The sequence below is a fragment of the Hippocampus zosterae genome, unplaced genomic scaffold (assembly GCF_025434085.1).
Source record: "Hippocampus zosterae strain Florida unplaced genomic scaffold, ASM2543408v3 HiC_scaffold_22, whole genome shotgun sequence".
Classification (NCBI taxonomy): domain Eukaryota; kingdom Metazoa; phylum Chordata; class Actinopteri; order Syngnathiformes; family Syngnathidae; genus Hippocampus; species Hippocampus zosterae.
In genome coordinates, this window is record NW_026262818.1 from 2,186,551 (window position 1) to 2,203,013 (window position 16,463).

At 45.3% G+C, this 16,463-nt stretch overlaps 1 long non-coding RNA gene across 4 annotated transcripts; it reads left to right on the plus strand.

Moving 5' to 3' along the window:
• The first annotated feature begins 474 nt into the window (after positions 1-474).
• Positions 475-12,436, plus strand: LOC127594607 (uncharacterized). 4 transcript variants are annotated; one of them, XR_007960841.1, is made up of 3 exons: positions 475-953; positions 11,988-12,101; positions 12,203-12,436. It is a non-coding gene; the product is annotated as an uncharacterized LOC127594607 (long non-coding RNA). The 4 variants fall into 4 exon arrangements; XR_007960842.1 differs by lacking the exon at positions 11,988-12,101 and adding an exon at positions 1,115-1,228 and having other exon boundaries at positions 477-953; XR_007960839.1 differs by lacking the exons at positions 11,988-12,101; positions 12,203-12,436 and adding exons at positions 1,115-1,228; positions 1,330-1,563 and having other exon boundaries at positions 477-953.
• The last annotated feature ends 4,027 nt before the right edge of the window (positions 12,437-16,463 follow it).

A 16,463-nucleotide genomic window follows, 5' to 3' on the forward strand; every position in this document is an offset into this window, starting at 1 on the left:
CACCAGTTGTCCTTGGCTGGTCAAGGCGGTCATAACCTTGTTGAGGTCTACGGGTTCCATGTTGGTCGGGATATTCTGTCACGATTCGGTCTAACCGAATCAAGTTTTTGGAACCCAAAAGTGTAGACGCCAGACAAGGTCTCCGAAGCAAAAATATTTAATGTACAAAAATCGCACCGACAAAGTAGAAACATAAAGCGCTGGTCAAAACAAGGACCAGAGAGCACAAACAACGAACAACAAAAAGCGGTTGCACAAAAGGCAAGGGAGGATAATAAGGATGGCGAAGACAAACAAAAACAATGTATCCAAAACACACGTAAGAGAAAGCCAATTCCAAAAAAATAAAATCCAATACTCACAAAACCATTGGTACCGAGAGTTCAAGAGCGAAATACGACGACATCTATAGCATAGTGATGGGTCCAGCGACACCGATGCATTGACACATGCGCCGGGCTCACAGAGCAAACCACGTGTCGATGCATGTGCTGGCTCATTTCGTCACGTGATTGACACGTGAACTGCGTTGACACAGTCCAGGCTTCTAATTGACACACCGGCTGCGTTGACACAGTCCAGGCTGCTAATTGACACATCGACTGTGTTGACACAGTCCAGGCTGCTAATTGACACATCGGCTGCGTTGACACAGTCCAGGCTGCTAATTGACACGTGAACTGCACCTGCATCGGCTGCTTGGCACAGTACAGGCTGCGCCACTTAGTCCAGGGGGCGTCGACTCAGTGCAGAGGGCGTTGACGCAGCAAAAGCCCGCCACACAGTGTTTATAAGGAACACCTGCCGAAACAAGCCAGACCTCACTCACGCTCGCTTGTCGAAGCTCGTGTCAGTGCAGACTTCGTGTTCGTGCCTTGCCTTCCTTGCCGATTATGGAGCAGAGACGCAAATCATCCGCCGTGTGGGACCATTTTGATGTCCTGGAGAATAAGGTATTATTTATTTATTTATTCAAATCGCCTTCTGTCGCCGAGAGCCTCTCGGCGAGAGGCACTCGCCGAGTGCCTCTCAGATTATTGACGTGTTGTACCATTCTAATCCGAATACACTTCAAGGTAACTCATAGTTACTTCTTATTCACATTTCATTACAGGTGAAATGTCGAATTTGCCAAGTCAATTCGCCAACAGAAGCACCTCCACCATGCTGAGGCATTATCGGGCCAAGCATGAGAATGAAGTTCGCGATACACCCGGTATTACGCCAGGTATACAAACGTTCACTCATCTTTTCACGGTTGCTATGTTGATGATTAATTGACAATCAGTAATTATTGGTTGACTCTCCACTCCATGTTTGACAATCAAGGTTCCAGGAAGCAGCTGTACTGGAAGGACCAACACACTTCTTTCCCAAACCTCTCCCACCTCGCAAAGGAGTTCCTTTGTACGCCAGCCACATCCATCCCTTGTGAGCGTGTGTTCTTCACAGCAGGAGAAATTGCTTGTAAAAGACTCAACAGGCTGAAGTTTAAAACATTGGAGCATCTTATTTTTCTCAATAAACATGTGAAATCAAAGCCCACAAGCATCCTCATTCAAATGATCTTCACATTATTTGAACACATTGAATGTTGCAAAATGAATGAATGCATGGATGTGAATGATATTGTATACACTTCATCAAATCGATGAATGACCTTATGAAAATGTCTTGGAACAGTTGTAGATGCAAAACCGTGCTGGCAGCTACATAATAGATAATAAAAGAAAAATATCCCAAACCATAGGGATCCTCCCAAAACTAAGGATGTGCTGAATAAGAAATCCTTGTACACACTTTTATTACTTCCATATTTGACCTATTGTGTGGAAATATGGGGAAATGCCAGTAAAACACTGTTCTGATAGCTTTGTATTGTAGTTTTAAAACAATCACTGGCTCCAAATAGACGGAACCCACAAATCCACTGTTTATCAAATTAAACAATGAAATCTCATGACCTGGTTGACTTCAAAATCGCCCAATCAATGTACAAAGCACACAATAACCTCCTTTGCCAAAACATCCAGAAGCTTTTTAAAATTCGAGAAAGTTGTCATAATTTAAGGGGTACTAACCTATACAGAAGAATCCAAAACACGAACAAACATCACGCAAAGGAGTGTATCTGTAATAGGTGTAAATCTGTGGAATGATTCTGAAACGGACCAGTAAAATGAGTAACTCTCTTGCTGAGATTAAAAATGAATTTGAGAGTAGTACAAGACAACTACACAAATCAGAATTAAGCTAATAAATTCGATACACCCATGAAATATAGCAATACATTGATGAGATTATTTAATATATTAATGAAATGTAGCATCCATTATGAATATGAGAAAATCGACATATACTTGTGCTCCAATGAGTATGTACTGTATATACAAACCTAAAGTTGTAAAAATGTATAAGTACAGCATACATAAGGGTAAAAGCATTTGTTGATATGTAGACTTTCTTTTCTATTTTGAAAAATGATCAATTCATATATAAGAAGGGGTAGGACTCTAGGGTTTTTTTTTACTTCTTTCTACTCCTTTGAACACATATTTGTGATGATGACTATTTTCTTTTCCTTTTTTTATATCTTACATTCACTTTTTGCCAATTTATTACCGAATTGTATATTATATTATATGTTCAATATACAAAAAAAATTATCAGTCAGTTCAGTCTGTTGAGTGGGTTGGATGCAGGGATCTTGAAGGTCCAGCAGGTGGCAGTGGTCAGTTACACAGTATCAGCACAGTATCAACACAGTGTGTCAGTGTGTCGACACGCCTCATGAGGCCTCATGGACCCATCACTACTATAGCAAAAAACAGTCTATGGGCAAGGAAGCATCAAGGCATAACAATATCGCGACAACCAGCAGACAGATTGTTGGTTCTTAAATACACAGTTCCTTGATTGAAAGATTGGCAGCAGGTGTGCAGCCAGAAAGTCTGCTCAGTCTGCCACCTGCTGGCCAGGCCAAGGACCGGAACATGACAGATGTTGGGGAATAGGGACTCGGCTCCATCGATGTGTCTCCTTGTCTCCCTCCAATGATTTCTCCTGGTAATAGAGCATAACCTTGAGCCATGTGGAGGCTTTCTTCATAGAATGAGCAGGACATGTCTCAGGTAAAATGAACCCTTTTCACTCATGCTGCAGTTGTCATGAAAAAGTGGATGAAAAACCCTTACATCGATGATATCTATCCGGAGACACATTTCCCCAGAATTAAAAAGCCATTCAAATATCTAAACCTTTGAATATTGAGATGGATTTCCTTCCCGGGAATACCGGTGAATAGGTTCATATGTGTATCACTGTGTGTACAATCTTGTCTGTTTAGATTTATTTTTGACAGAAAAGAGGAACTGTAAGTTTATGCCTGTAATTCTTTGTCAACGTGTTCTGGGTCTTTCTCGGGGCCTCTTGCCAGTAGGGCATGCCCAGAACACTTCACCAGGGAGGCGACCTTTAAAATAGCGTTTTTTTCGTAAATCAATAGATGGATGGATAGACGGGATAAAAGCTTATTACCTGGTTCAAATCAGAAAGGGAGATGAATGGAAAACTGTCTTTAACACACGCTCAGGACAAATTCTTTGTCATGCCTTATGGCAGACCATACTTCCTCAACAGTTGCAAGAAGTACATTCTCTGCTGTCTTTTTCAAGATAGAGTTGATGTTAGTCTCCCACTTCAGTTCCTGAGAGACAGTAATTCCCAGGACCTTTAAGGTCTCAACGATTGGCACAGGGCATTTGCACAGCGTTAGTGGGAGCTGAGGATGCCACCCGACTGAAGGATGTCACCTGAAGTTCACAATCATCTCTACAAGTCTTGAACATGTTCAGCCCTGAGTTGTGTTGGCCACACCAAAGCCTGAGCCGCTCCACTTTGTGTCAAGATGCAGGCTTGTCCCCATCGTTCATGAGGCCGATGACTGTGGAATTGTCTGCCAATTTCAGGAGTTTGACAGCTGAGAGCGATGAGGTGGAGCTGTTTGCGTGGAGAGAGAAGAGGAGCAGAGAGACAACACATCCTTGGGGGCCTTTGGTGCTGATGGTGTGTGTTGAGGATATCGCCCCGCCCACCCCTGCCTCACCTGTTATGTCTTGCCCGTCATGAAGCTGTCCTCCGCTGGCAGATGACAGGATACACACAGAGCCTTTGTCTTGGCGGAATCCGCTCTCAGCTGACCCTTCTCTATGACAAAACCAAGAAACGAAACTGACTCCACATGAAACTCGCATTTCTCTGCTTTAACGAAGAGTCGATTCTCCAAGAGACGCTGCAAGACGAGCCTGATGTGGCGTTGATGCTCTTGGGGCGTACGAGAAAAAAATCAATATGTCGTCCAGGTACACAAAGCAAAATACATTCAATAAATCTCTCAACACGTCATTAATAAGGCTCTGAAAAACGGCGGGGGCGTTGGTCAACCCAAAAGGCATGACTAGATACTCAAAATGTCCCAGTGGGGTCTTGAATGCAGTTTTCCATTCATCCCCCTCCCGTATGCGGACTAAATGGTAGGCGCTACGTAGATCCAGTTTAGTGAAGATGGTTGCAGATTGGAGAGGGGCAAACGCAGAATCTAATAGCGGAATTGGATATTTATTCTTTATGGTGATTTTGTTAAGCCCCCGATAGTCTACACAAGGACGTAGTGACTTGTCTTTCTTTTCTATAAAAAAGAACCCGGCCCCCAAAGGAGATCTAGATGGTCTAATAAGGCCAGCGGAGAGGCAGCTGTCGATGTACTCCCTCAATGCTTCTTGTTCCTTGTGTGAAACTTGATACAAGCGAGAACTCGGAAGGGGGGTGTTAGCGAGCAAGTTGATGGCACAATCGTACCAGAGACTGAGCTCGGTCCTTACTGAACACTTGTCATAAATCATGATAGATACTCGGGACTTTATCGAAACAAATAGATTCCGGCGGGTCGTTACGAGGAAGCCCTCCAAAATCTGCAGGTCCAAGTGCTCCAGGTAAAGTCTCTGAATCTTTTTCTACATCTCCACTGGACATAGGTGACACTTGCGTCCTACCAGGACTCACAGAACCTTTGGCCGGTTCTGGAATGTGCCGAAATGGCTCGAGAGGTTCTTCAGGGTTCGGCTCCACCCGCCCGGGGGGGCTGGATTCCGCATCAGGGGTTGTGGTGACAGTGTTATCTTTCTGAACACTTGGAGCATCTTTTTTTAAGGAGTTCACAGGCACACGTCCGGGTTTTTTCAACGAGAGGGGTTTCTCCTTGTGAGTCAGCGTTGTCAGGTTGCTCTTGAGCTTGAAGCCGTAATATTGCGCAGAGGCCTTCAGAGCATCTCTGTCCAGGGCACTAAGCGGTCTGGGCGAAGACGCCGGAAAAGCACTGCGATTCAAGATGAGAACCCCAGCAGGCCTTCTGAAGGGCAGAATCAGATTGTTCACTGTTATGTCTGGTTGCAACGTTACTTGTGCTGCTGCTGCTGCTGCTGCTTTTCTCTTTGGCCAGTTTCAAACTGTAGTACTCTTTGTATAGATTCCTGGTATCCTCTGAAGCTTAATCAACGTCTTCCTTGCAGGGCTTCCTCTTGTGGCGGCCATGTAGGAAAGCGTCTAAATTTGCACCACACAAAAACTCCCTCTGTGATAGACAGTGGTCTTGTCTGCATCAATAAACTTGGCAGCTCCTCTTCATCAACACTCTCCTCATCCTCCAGGAAAGAAAGAAGAGGCATCTGTTCCTTGTGGTCACTTAACTCAGTTGACAGATCTGACGACAGCAAAGACTCATCTTCCTTTAGTTCGAATCTTGGTCGTGAGGGTTCAGATGATGAAGGAGTGATAACCCTATTTTTCAGGTTCTTAGAACGGCGGCGTTTTGCTGGAGAAGATGTGGTTTGCGTCACTGGTAGTTTTTTTCTAAGTCGTCTGGATTCGGCAGCCTCTATGCTCCTCTTCCTGTTCTGAGACCTTGGCGTGTCGCATGGTGACTCAACCTCTGATTTCTTATCCTTCCCATCCTCTTCTTCAGAGCGAATGTCACAAATGTTGGGCAGTCGTTCGGTGGACAACCTATGCAAAGGTGTGGATGTACGGAAGGCTTCCGGTGCTTTTCTTGGCCGTCCCATGCATTTTTTGGGGATGCTTCCGAAGGAACACACAGTGGCCAGACTGTCGGTGTGGAATGCTTCTTGTGGTTTTTTTTTGTCCCTCTCGTGCATCTTTTTGGGGTGCGTTTTTAAAGAACATTAAGTGGATTGACAGTCGGTGTAGACATCACTGCCTGACACAGGACTCGCTTCTTCTGCAGCCTGGGGGAAATAGGGGATGGGTTCCGTTTTTGTCTTGATGTCATATTCGCTTTCTTTTTTTGTATTTTCCTTGGTCGACCTCTCAATGTTGTTAAACGATGGGGAAAAACTTCAAGCAAGTCGGGCGATCACTGTCACTTGTTGAACCGATTACGTGCCCAAGTGAGCCATAGCAAAACAGAGCCCGTTGGCTCACGTTCGCAAAGCTGGGGATGTCACCACAACGCGGTGAGTGTGGGATATTGGGTTCCCGCTCCACCGGTGAACCCAAAATCTCGAGTCGATGGGCCAGCAGGGAGACCGTGCCCCGGAGTTCCGCGAGCGCTTGTTCCTGCTGACCCACCAGTTGTCCTTGGCTGGTCAAGGCGGTCATAACCTTGTTGAGGTCTACGGGTTCCATGTTGGTCGGGATATTCTGTCACGATTCGGTCTAACCGAATCAAGTTTTTGGAACCCAAAAGTGTAGACGCCAGACAAGGTCTCCGAAGCAAAAATATTTAATGTACAAAAATCGCACCGACAAAGTAGAAACATAAAGCGCTGGTCAAAACAAGGACCAGAGGGCACAAACAACGAACAACAAAAAGCGGTTGCACAAAAGGCAAGGGAGGATAATAAGGATGGCGAAGACAAACAAAAACAATGTATCAAAACACACGTAAGAGAAATACAATTCTAAAAAAAAAAAATCCAATACTCACAAAACCATTGGTACCGAGAGTTCAAGAGCGAAACACGACGAGATCTATAGCAAAAAACAGTCTATGGGCAAGGAAGCATCAAGGCATAACAATATCGCGACAACCAGCAGACAGATTGTTGGTTCTTAAATACACAGTTCCTTGACTGAAAGATTGGCAGGAGGTGTGCAGCCAGAAAGTCTGCTCAGTCTGCCACCTGCTGGCCAGGCCCAGGACCGGAACATGACAGATGTTGGGGAATAGGGACTCGGCTCCATCGATGTGTCTCCTTGTCTCCCTCCAATGATTTCTCCTGGTAATAGAGCATAACCTTGAGCCATGCGGAGGCTTTCTTCATAGAATGAGCAGGACATGTCTCAGGTAAAATTAACCCTTTTGACTCATGCTGCAGTTGTTATGAAAAAGTGGATGAAAAAGCCTTACATCGATGATATCTATCCGGAGACACATTTCCCCAGAATTAAAAAGCCATTCAAGTATCTAAACCTTTGAATATTGAGATGGATTTCCTTCCCGGGAATACCGGTGAATAGGTTCATGTGTGGATCACTGTGTGTACAATCTTGTCTGTTTAGATTTATTTTTGACAGAAAAGAGGAACTGTAAGTTTATGCCTGTAATTCTTTGTCAACGTGTTCTGGGTCTTTCTCGGGGCCTCTTGCCAGTAGGGCATGCCCAGAACACTTCACCAGGGAGGCGACCTTTAAAATAGTGTTTTTTTCGTAAATCAATAGATGGATGGATAGACGGGATAAAAGCTTATTACCTGGTTCAAATCAGAAAGGGAGATGAATGGAAAACTGTCTTTAACACACGCTCAGGACAAATTCTTTGTCATGCCTTGTGGCAGACCATAATTCCTCAACAGTTGCAAGAAGTACATTCTCTGCTGTGTCTTTTTCAAGATAGAGTTGATGTTAGTCTCCCACTTCAGTTCCTGAGAGACAGTAATTCCCAGGACCTTTAAGGTCTCAACGATTGGCACAGGGCATTTGCACAGCGTTAGTGGGAGCTGAGGATGCCACCCGACTGAAGGATGTCACCTGAAGTTCACAATCATCTCTACAAGTCTTGAACATGTTCAGCCCTGAGTTGTGTTGGCCACACCAAAGCCTGAGCCGCTCCACTTTGTGTCAAGATGCAGGCTTGTCCCCATCGTTCATGAGGTCGATGACTGTGGAATTGTCTGCCAATTTCAGGAGTTTTACAGCTGAGAGCGATGAGGTGGAGCTGTTTGCGTGGAGAGAGAAGAGGAGCAGAGAGACAACACATCCTTGGGGGCCTTTGGTGCTGATGGTGTGTGTTGAGGATATCGCCCCGCCCACCCCCTGCCTCACCTGTTATGTCCTGCCTGTCATGAAGCTGTCCTCCGCTGGCAGATGACAGGATACACACAGAGCCTTAGTCTTGGCGGAATCCGCTCTCAGCTGACCCTTCTCTATGACAAAACCAAGAAACGAAACTGACTCCACATGAAACTCGCATTTCTCTGCTTTAACGAAGAGTCGATTCTCCAAGAGACGCTGCAAGACGAGCCTGATGTGGCGTTGATGCTCTTGGGGCGTACGAGAAAAAATCAATATGTCGTCCAGGTACACAAAGCAAAATACATTCAATAAATCTCTCAACACGTCATTAATAAGGCTCTGAAAAACGGCGGGGGCGTTGGTCAACCCAAAAGGCATGACTAGATACTCAAAATGTGCCAGTGGGGTCTTGAATGCAGTTTTCCATTCATCCCCCTCCCGTATGCGGACTAAATGGTAGGCGCTACGTAGATCCAGTTTAGTGAAGATGGTTGCAGATTGGAGAGGGGCAAACGCAGAATCTAATAGCGGAATTGGATATTTATTCTTTATGGTGATTTTGTTAAGCCCCCGATAGTCTACACAAGGACGTAGTGACTTGTCTTTCTTTTCTATAAAAAAGAACCCGGCCCCCAAAGGAGATCTAGATGGTCTAATAAGGCCAGCGGAGAGGGAGCTGTCGATGTACTCCCTCAATGCTTCTTGTTCCTTGTGTGAAACTTGATACAAGCGAGAACTCGGAAGGGGGGTGTTAGCGAGCAAGTTGATGGCACAATCGTACCAGAGACTGAGCTCGGTCCTTACTGAACACTTGTCGTAAATCATGATAGATACTCGGGACTTTATCGAAACAAATAGATTCCGGCGGGTCGTTACGAGGAAGCCCTCCAAAATCTGCAGGTCCAACTGCTCCAGGTAAAGTCTCTGAATCTTTTTCTACATCTCCACTGGACATAGGTGACACTTGCGTCCTACCAGGACTCACAGAACCTTTGGCCGGTTCTGGAATGTGCCGAAATGGCTCGAGAGGTTCTTCAGGGTTCGGCTCCACCCGCCCGGGGGGGCTGGATTCCGCATCAGGGGTTGTGGTGACAGTGTTATCTTTCTGAACACTTGGAGCATCTTTTTTTAAGGAGTTCACAGGCACACGTCCGGGTTTTTTCAACGAGAGGGGTTTCTCCTTGTGAGTCAGCGTTGTCAGGTTGCTCTTGAGCTTGAAGCCGTAATATTGCGCAGAGGCCTTCAGAGCATCTCTGTCCAGGGCACTAAGCGGTCTGGGCGAAGACGCCGGAAAAGCACTGCGATTCAAGATGAGAACCCCAGCAGACCTTCTGAAGGGCAGAATCAGATTGTTCACTGTTATGTCTGGTTGCAACGTTACTTGTGCTGCTGCTGCTGCTGCTGCTTTTCTCTTTGGCCAGTTTCAAACTGTAGTACTCTTTGTATAGATTCCTGGTATCCTCTGAAGCTTAATCAACGTCTTCCTTGCAGGGCTTCCTCTTGTGGCGGCCATGTAGGAAAGCGTCTAAATTTGCACCACACAAAAACTCCCTCTGTGATAGACAGTGGTCTTGTCTGCATCAATAAACTTGGCAGCTCCTCTTCATCAACACTCTCCTCATCCTCCAGGAAAGAAAGAAGAGGCATCTGTTCCTTGTGGTCACTTAACTCAGTTGACAGATCTGACGACAGCAAAGACTCATCTTCCTTTAGTTCGAATCTTGGTCGTGAGGGTTCAGATGATGAAGGAGTGATAACCCTATTTTTCAGGTTCTTAGAACGGCGGCGTTTTGCTGGAGAAGATGTGGTTTGCGTCACTGGTAGTTTTTTTCTAAGTCGTCTGGATTCGGCAGCCTCTATGCTCCTCTTCCTGTTCTGAGACCTTGGCGTGTCGCATGGTGACTCAACCTCTGATTTCTTATCCTTCCCATCCTCTTCTTCAGAGCGAATGTCACAAATGTTGGGCAGTCGTTCGGTGGACAACCTATGCAAAGGTGTGGATGTACGGAAGGCTTCCGGTGCTTTTCTTGGCCGTCCCATGCATTTTTTGGGGGTGCTTCCGAAGGAACACACAGTGGCCAGACTGTCGGTGTGGAATGCTTCTTGTGGTTTTTTTTGTCCCTCTCGTGCATCTTTTTGGGGTGCGTTGTAAAGAACATTAAGTGGATTGACAGTCGGGGTACACATCACTGCCTGACACAGGACTCGCTTCTTCTGCAGCCTGGGGGGAAATAGGGGATGGGTTCCGTTTTTGTCTTGATGTCATATTCGCTTTCTTTTTTTGTATTTTCCTTGGTCGACCTCTCATTGTTGTTAAACGATGGGGAAAAACTTCAAGCAAGTCGGGCGATCACTGTCACTTGTTGAACCGATTACGTGCCCAAGTGAGCCATAGCAAAACAGAGCCCGTTGGCTCACGTTCGCGAAGCTGGGGATGTCACCACAACGCGGTGGGTGTGGGATATTGGGTTCCCGCTCCACCGGTGAACCCAAAATCTCGAGTCGATGGGCCAGCAGGGAGACCGTGCCCCGGAGTTCCGCGAGCGCTTGTTCCTGCTGACCCACCAGTTGTCCTTGGCTGGTCAAGGCGGTCATAACCTTGTTGAGGTCTACGGGTTCCATGTTGGTCGGGATATTCTGTCACGATTCGGTCTAACCGAATCAAGTTTTTGGAACCCAAAAGTGTAGACGCCAGACAAGGTCTCCGAAGCAAAAATATTTAATGTACAAAAATCGCACCGACAAAGTAGAAACATAAAGCGCTGGTCAAAACAAGGACCAGAGAGCACAAACAACGAACAACAAAAAGCGGTTGCACAAAAGGCAAGGGAGGATAATAAGGATGGCGAAGACAAACAAAAACAATGTATCCAAAACACACGTAAGAGAAAGCCAATTCCAAAAAAATAAAATCCAATACTCACAAAACCATTGGTACCGAGAGTTCAAGAGCGAAATACGACGAGATCTATAGCATAGTGATGGGTCCAGCGACACCGATGCATTGACACATGCGCCGGGCTCACAGAGCAAACCACGTGTCGATGCATGTGCTGGCTCATTACGTCACGTGATTGACACGTGAACTGCGTTGACACAGTCCAGGCTTCTAATTGACACACCGGCTGCGTTGACACAGTCCAGGCTGCTAATTGACACATCGACTGTGTTGACACAGTCCAGGCTGCTAATTGACACATCGGCTGCGTTGACACAGTCCAGGCTGCTAATTGACACGTGAACTGCACCTGCATCGGCTGCTTGGCACAGTACAGGCTGCGCCACTTAGTCCAGGGGGCGTCGACTCAGTGCAGAGGGCGTTGACGCAGCAAAAGCCCGCCACACAGTGTTTATAAGGAACACCTGCCGAAACAAGCCAGACCTCACTCACGCTCGCTTGTCGAAGCTCGTGTCAGTGCAGACTTCGTGTTCGTGCCTTGCCTTCCTTGCCGATTATGGAGCAGAGACGCAAATCATCCGCCGTGTGGGACCATTTTGATGTCCTGGAGAATAAGGTATTATTTATTTATTTATTTATTCAAATCGCCTTCTGTCGCCGAGAGCCTCTCGGCGAGAGGCACTCGCCGAGTGCCTCTCAGATTATTGACGTGTTGTACCATTCTAATCCGAATACACTTCAAGGTAACTCATAGTTACTTCTTATTCACATTTCATTACAGGTGAAATGTCGAATTTGCCAAGTCAATTCGCCAACAGAAGCACCTCCACCATGCTGAGGCATTATCGGGCCAAGCATGAGAATGAAGTTCGCGATACACCCGGTATTACGCCAGGTATACAAACGTTCACTCATCTTTTCACGGTTGCTATGTTGATGATTAATTGACAATCAGTAATTATTGGTTGACTCTCCACTCCATGTTTGACAATCAAGGTTCCAGGAAGCAGCTGTACTGGAAGGACCAACACACTTCTTTCCCAAACCTCTCCCACCTCGCAAAGGAGTTCCTTTGTACGCCAGCCACATCCATCCCTTGTGAGCGTGTGTTCTTCACAGCAGGAGAAATTGCTTGTAAAAGACTCAACAGGCTGAAGTTTAAAACATTGGAGCATCTTATTTTTCTCAATAAACATGTGAAATCAAAGCCCACAAGCATCCTCATTCAAATGATCTTCACATTATTTGAACACATTGAATGTTGCAAAATGAATGAATGCATGGATGTGAATGATATTGTATACACTTCATCAAATCGATGAATGACCTTATGAAAATGTCTTGGAACAGTTGTAGATGCAAAACTGTGCTGGCAGCTACATAATAGATAATAAAAGAAAAATATCCCAAACCATAGGGATCCTCCCAAAACTAAGGATGTGCTGAATAAGAAATCCTTGTACACACTTTTATTACTTCCATATTTGACCTATTGTGTGGAAATATGGGGAAATGCCAGTAAAACACTGTTCTGATAGCTTTGTATTGTAGTTTTAAAACAATCACTGGCTCCAAATAGACGGAACCCACAAATCCACTGTTTATCAAATTAAACAATGAAATCTCATGACCTGGTTGACTTCAAAATCGCCCAATCAATGTACAAAGCACACAATAACCTCCTTTGCCAAAACATCCAGAAGCTTTTTAAAATTCGAGAAAGTTGTCATAATTTAAGGGGTACTAACCTATACAGAAGAATCCAAAACACGAACAAACATCACGCAAAGGAGTGTATCTGTAATAGGTGTAAATCTGTGGAATGATTCTGAAACGGACCAGTAAAATGAGTAACTCTCTTGCTGAGATTAAAAATGAATTTGAGAGTAGTACAAGACAACTACACAAATCAGAATTAAGCTAATAAATTCGATACACCCATGAAATATAGCAATACATTGATGAGATTATTTAATATATTAATGAAATGTAGCATCCATTATGAATATGAGAAAATCGACATATACTTGTGCTCCAATGAGTATGTACTGTATATACAAACCTAAAGTTGTAAAAATGTATAAGTACAGCATACATAAGGGTAAAAGCATTTGTTGATATGTAGACTTTCTTTTCTATTTTGAAAAATGATCAATTCATATATAAGAAGGGGTAGGACTCTAGGGTTTTTTTTTACTTCTTTCTACTCCTTTGAACACATATTTGTGATGATGACTATTTTCTTTTCCTTTTTTTATATCTTACATTCACTTTTTGCCAATTTATTACCGAATTGTATATTATATTATATGTTCAATATACAAAAAAAATTATCAGTCAGTTCAGTCTGTTGAGTGGGTTGGATGCAGGGATCTTGAAGGTCCAGCAGGTGGCAGTGGTCAGTGACACAGTATCAGCACAGTATCAACACAGTGTGTCAGTGTGTCGACACGCCTCATGAGGCCTCATGGACCCATCACTACTATAGCAAAAAACAGTCTATGGGCAAGGAAGCATCAAGGCATAACAATATCGCGACAACCAGCAGACAGATTGTTGGTTCTTAAATACACAGTTCCTTGATTGAAAGATTGGCAGCAGGTGTGCAGCCAGAAAGTCTGCTCAGTCTGCCACCTGCTGGCCAGGCCAAGGACCGGAACATGACAGATGTTGGGGAATAGGGACTCGGCTCCATCGATGTGTCTCCTTGTCTCCCTCCAATGATTTCTCCTGGTAATAGAGCATAACCTTGAGCCATGTGGAGGCTTTCTTCATAGAATGAGCAGGACATGTCTCAGGTAAAATGAACCCTTTTCACTCATGCTGCAGTTGTTATGAAAAAGTGGATGAAAAACCCTTACATCGATGATATCTATCCGGAGACACATTTCCCCAGAATTAAAAAGCCATTCAAATATCTAAACCTTTGAATATTGAGATGGATTTCCTTCCCGGGAATACCGGTGAATAGGTTCATATGTGTATCACTGTGTGTACAATCTTGTCTGTTTAGATTTATTTTTGACAGAAAAGAGGAACTGTAAGTTTATGCCTGTAATTCTTTGTCAACGTGTTCTGGGTCTTTCTCGGGGCCTCTTGCCAGTAGGGCATGCCCAGAACACTTCACCAGGGAGGCGACCTTTAAAATAGCGTTTTTTTCGTAAATCAATAGATGGATGGATAGACGGGATAAAAGCTTATTACCTGGTTCAAATCAGAAAGGGAGATGAATGGAAAACTGTCTTTAACACACGCTCAGGACAAATTCTTTGTCATGCCTTATGGCAGACCATACTTCCTCAACAGTTGCAAGAAGTACATTCTCTGCTGTCTTTTTCAAGATAGAGTTGATGTTAGTCTCCCACTTCAGTTCCTGAGAGACAGTAATTCCCAGGACCTTTAAGGTCTCAACGATTGGCACAGGGCATTTGCACAGCGTTAGTGGGAGCTGAGGATGCCACCCGACTGAAGGATGTCACCTGAAGTTCACAATCATCTCTACAAGTCTTGAACATGTTCAGCCCTGAGTTGTGTTGGCCACACCAAAGCCTGAGCCGCTCCACTTTGTGTCAAGATGCAGGCTTGTCCCCATCGTTCATGAGGCCGATGACTGTGGAATTGTCTGCCAATTTCAGGAGTTTGACAGCTGAGAGCGATGAGGTGGAGCTGTTTGCGTGGAGAGAGAAGAGGAGCAGAGAGACAACACATCCTTGGGGGCCTTTGGTGCTGATGGTGTGTGTTGAGGATATCGCCCCGCCCACCCCTGCCTCACCTGTTATGTCTTGCCCGTCATGAAGCTGTCCTCCGCTGGCAGATGACAGGATACACACAGAGCCTTTGTCTTGGCGGAATCCGCTCTCAGCTGACCCTTCTCTATGACAAAACCAAGAAACGAAACTGACTCCACATGAAACTCGCATTTCTCTGCTTTAACGAAGAGTCGATTCTCCAAGAGACGCTGCAAGACGAGCCTGATGTGGCGTTGATGCTCTTGGGGCGTACGAGAAAAAAATCAATATGTCGTCCAGGTACACAAAGCAAAATACATTCAATAAATCTCTCAACACGTCATTAATAAGGCTCTGAAAAACGGCGGGGGCGTTGGTCAACCCAAAAGGCATGACTAGATACTCAAAATGTCCCAGTGGGGTCTTGAATGCAGTTTTCCATTCATCCCCCTCCCGTATGCGGACTAAATGGTAGGCGCTACGTAGATCCAGTTTAGTGAAGATGGTTGCAGATTGGAGAGGGGCAAACGCAGAATCTAATAGCGGAATTGGATATTTATTCTTTATGGTGATTTTGTTAAGCCCCCGATAGTCTACACAAGGACGTAGTGACTTGTCTTTCTTTTCTATAAAAAAGAACCCGGCCCCCAAAGGAGATCTAGATGGTCTAATAAGGCCAGCGGAGAGGCAGCTGTCGATGTACTCCCTCAATGCTTCTTGTTCCTTGTGTGAAACTTGATACAAGCGAGAACTCGGAAGGGGGGTGTTAGCGAGCAAGTTGATGGCACAATCGTACCAGAGACTGAGCTCGGTCCTTACTGAACACTTGTCATAAATCATGATAGATACTCGGGACTTTATCGAAACAAATAGATTCCGGCGGGTCGTTACGAGGAAGCCCTCCAAAATCTGCAGGTCCAACTGCTCCAGGTAAAGTCTCTGAATCTTTTTCTACATCTCCACTGGACATAGGTGACACTTGCGTCCTACCAGGACTCACAGAACCTTTGGCCGGTTCTGGAATGTGCCGAAATGGCTCGAGAGGTTCTTCAGGGTTCGGCTCCACCCGCCCGGGGGGGCTGGATTCCGCATCAGGGGTTGTGGTGACAGTGTTATCTTTCTGAACACTTGGAGCATCTTTTTTTAAGGAGTTCACAGGCACACGTCCGGGTTTTTTCAACGAGAGGGGTTTCTCCTTGTGAGTCAGCGTTGTCAGGTTGCTCTTGAGCTTGAAGCCGTAATATTGCGCAGAGGCCTTCAGAGCATCTCTGTCCAGGGCACTAAGCGGTCTGGGCGAAGACGCCGGAAAAGCACTGCGATTCAAGATGAGAACCCCAGCAGGCCTTCTGAAGGGCAGAATCAGATTGTTCACTGTTATGTCTGGTTGCAACGTTACTTGTGCTGCTGCTGCTGCTGCTGCTTTTCTCTTTGGCCAGTTTCAAACTGTAGTACTCTTTGTATAGATTCCTGGTATCCTCTGAAGCTTAATCAACGTCTTCCTTGCAGGGCTTCCTCTTGTGGCGGCCATG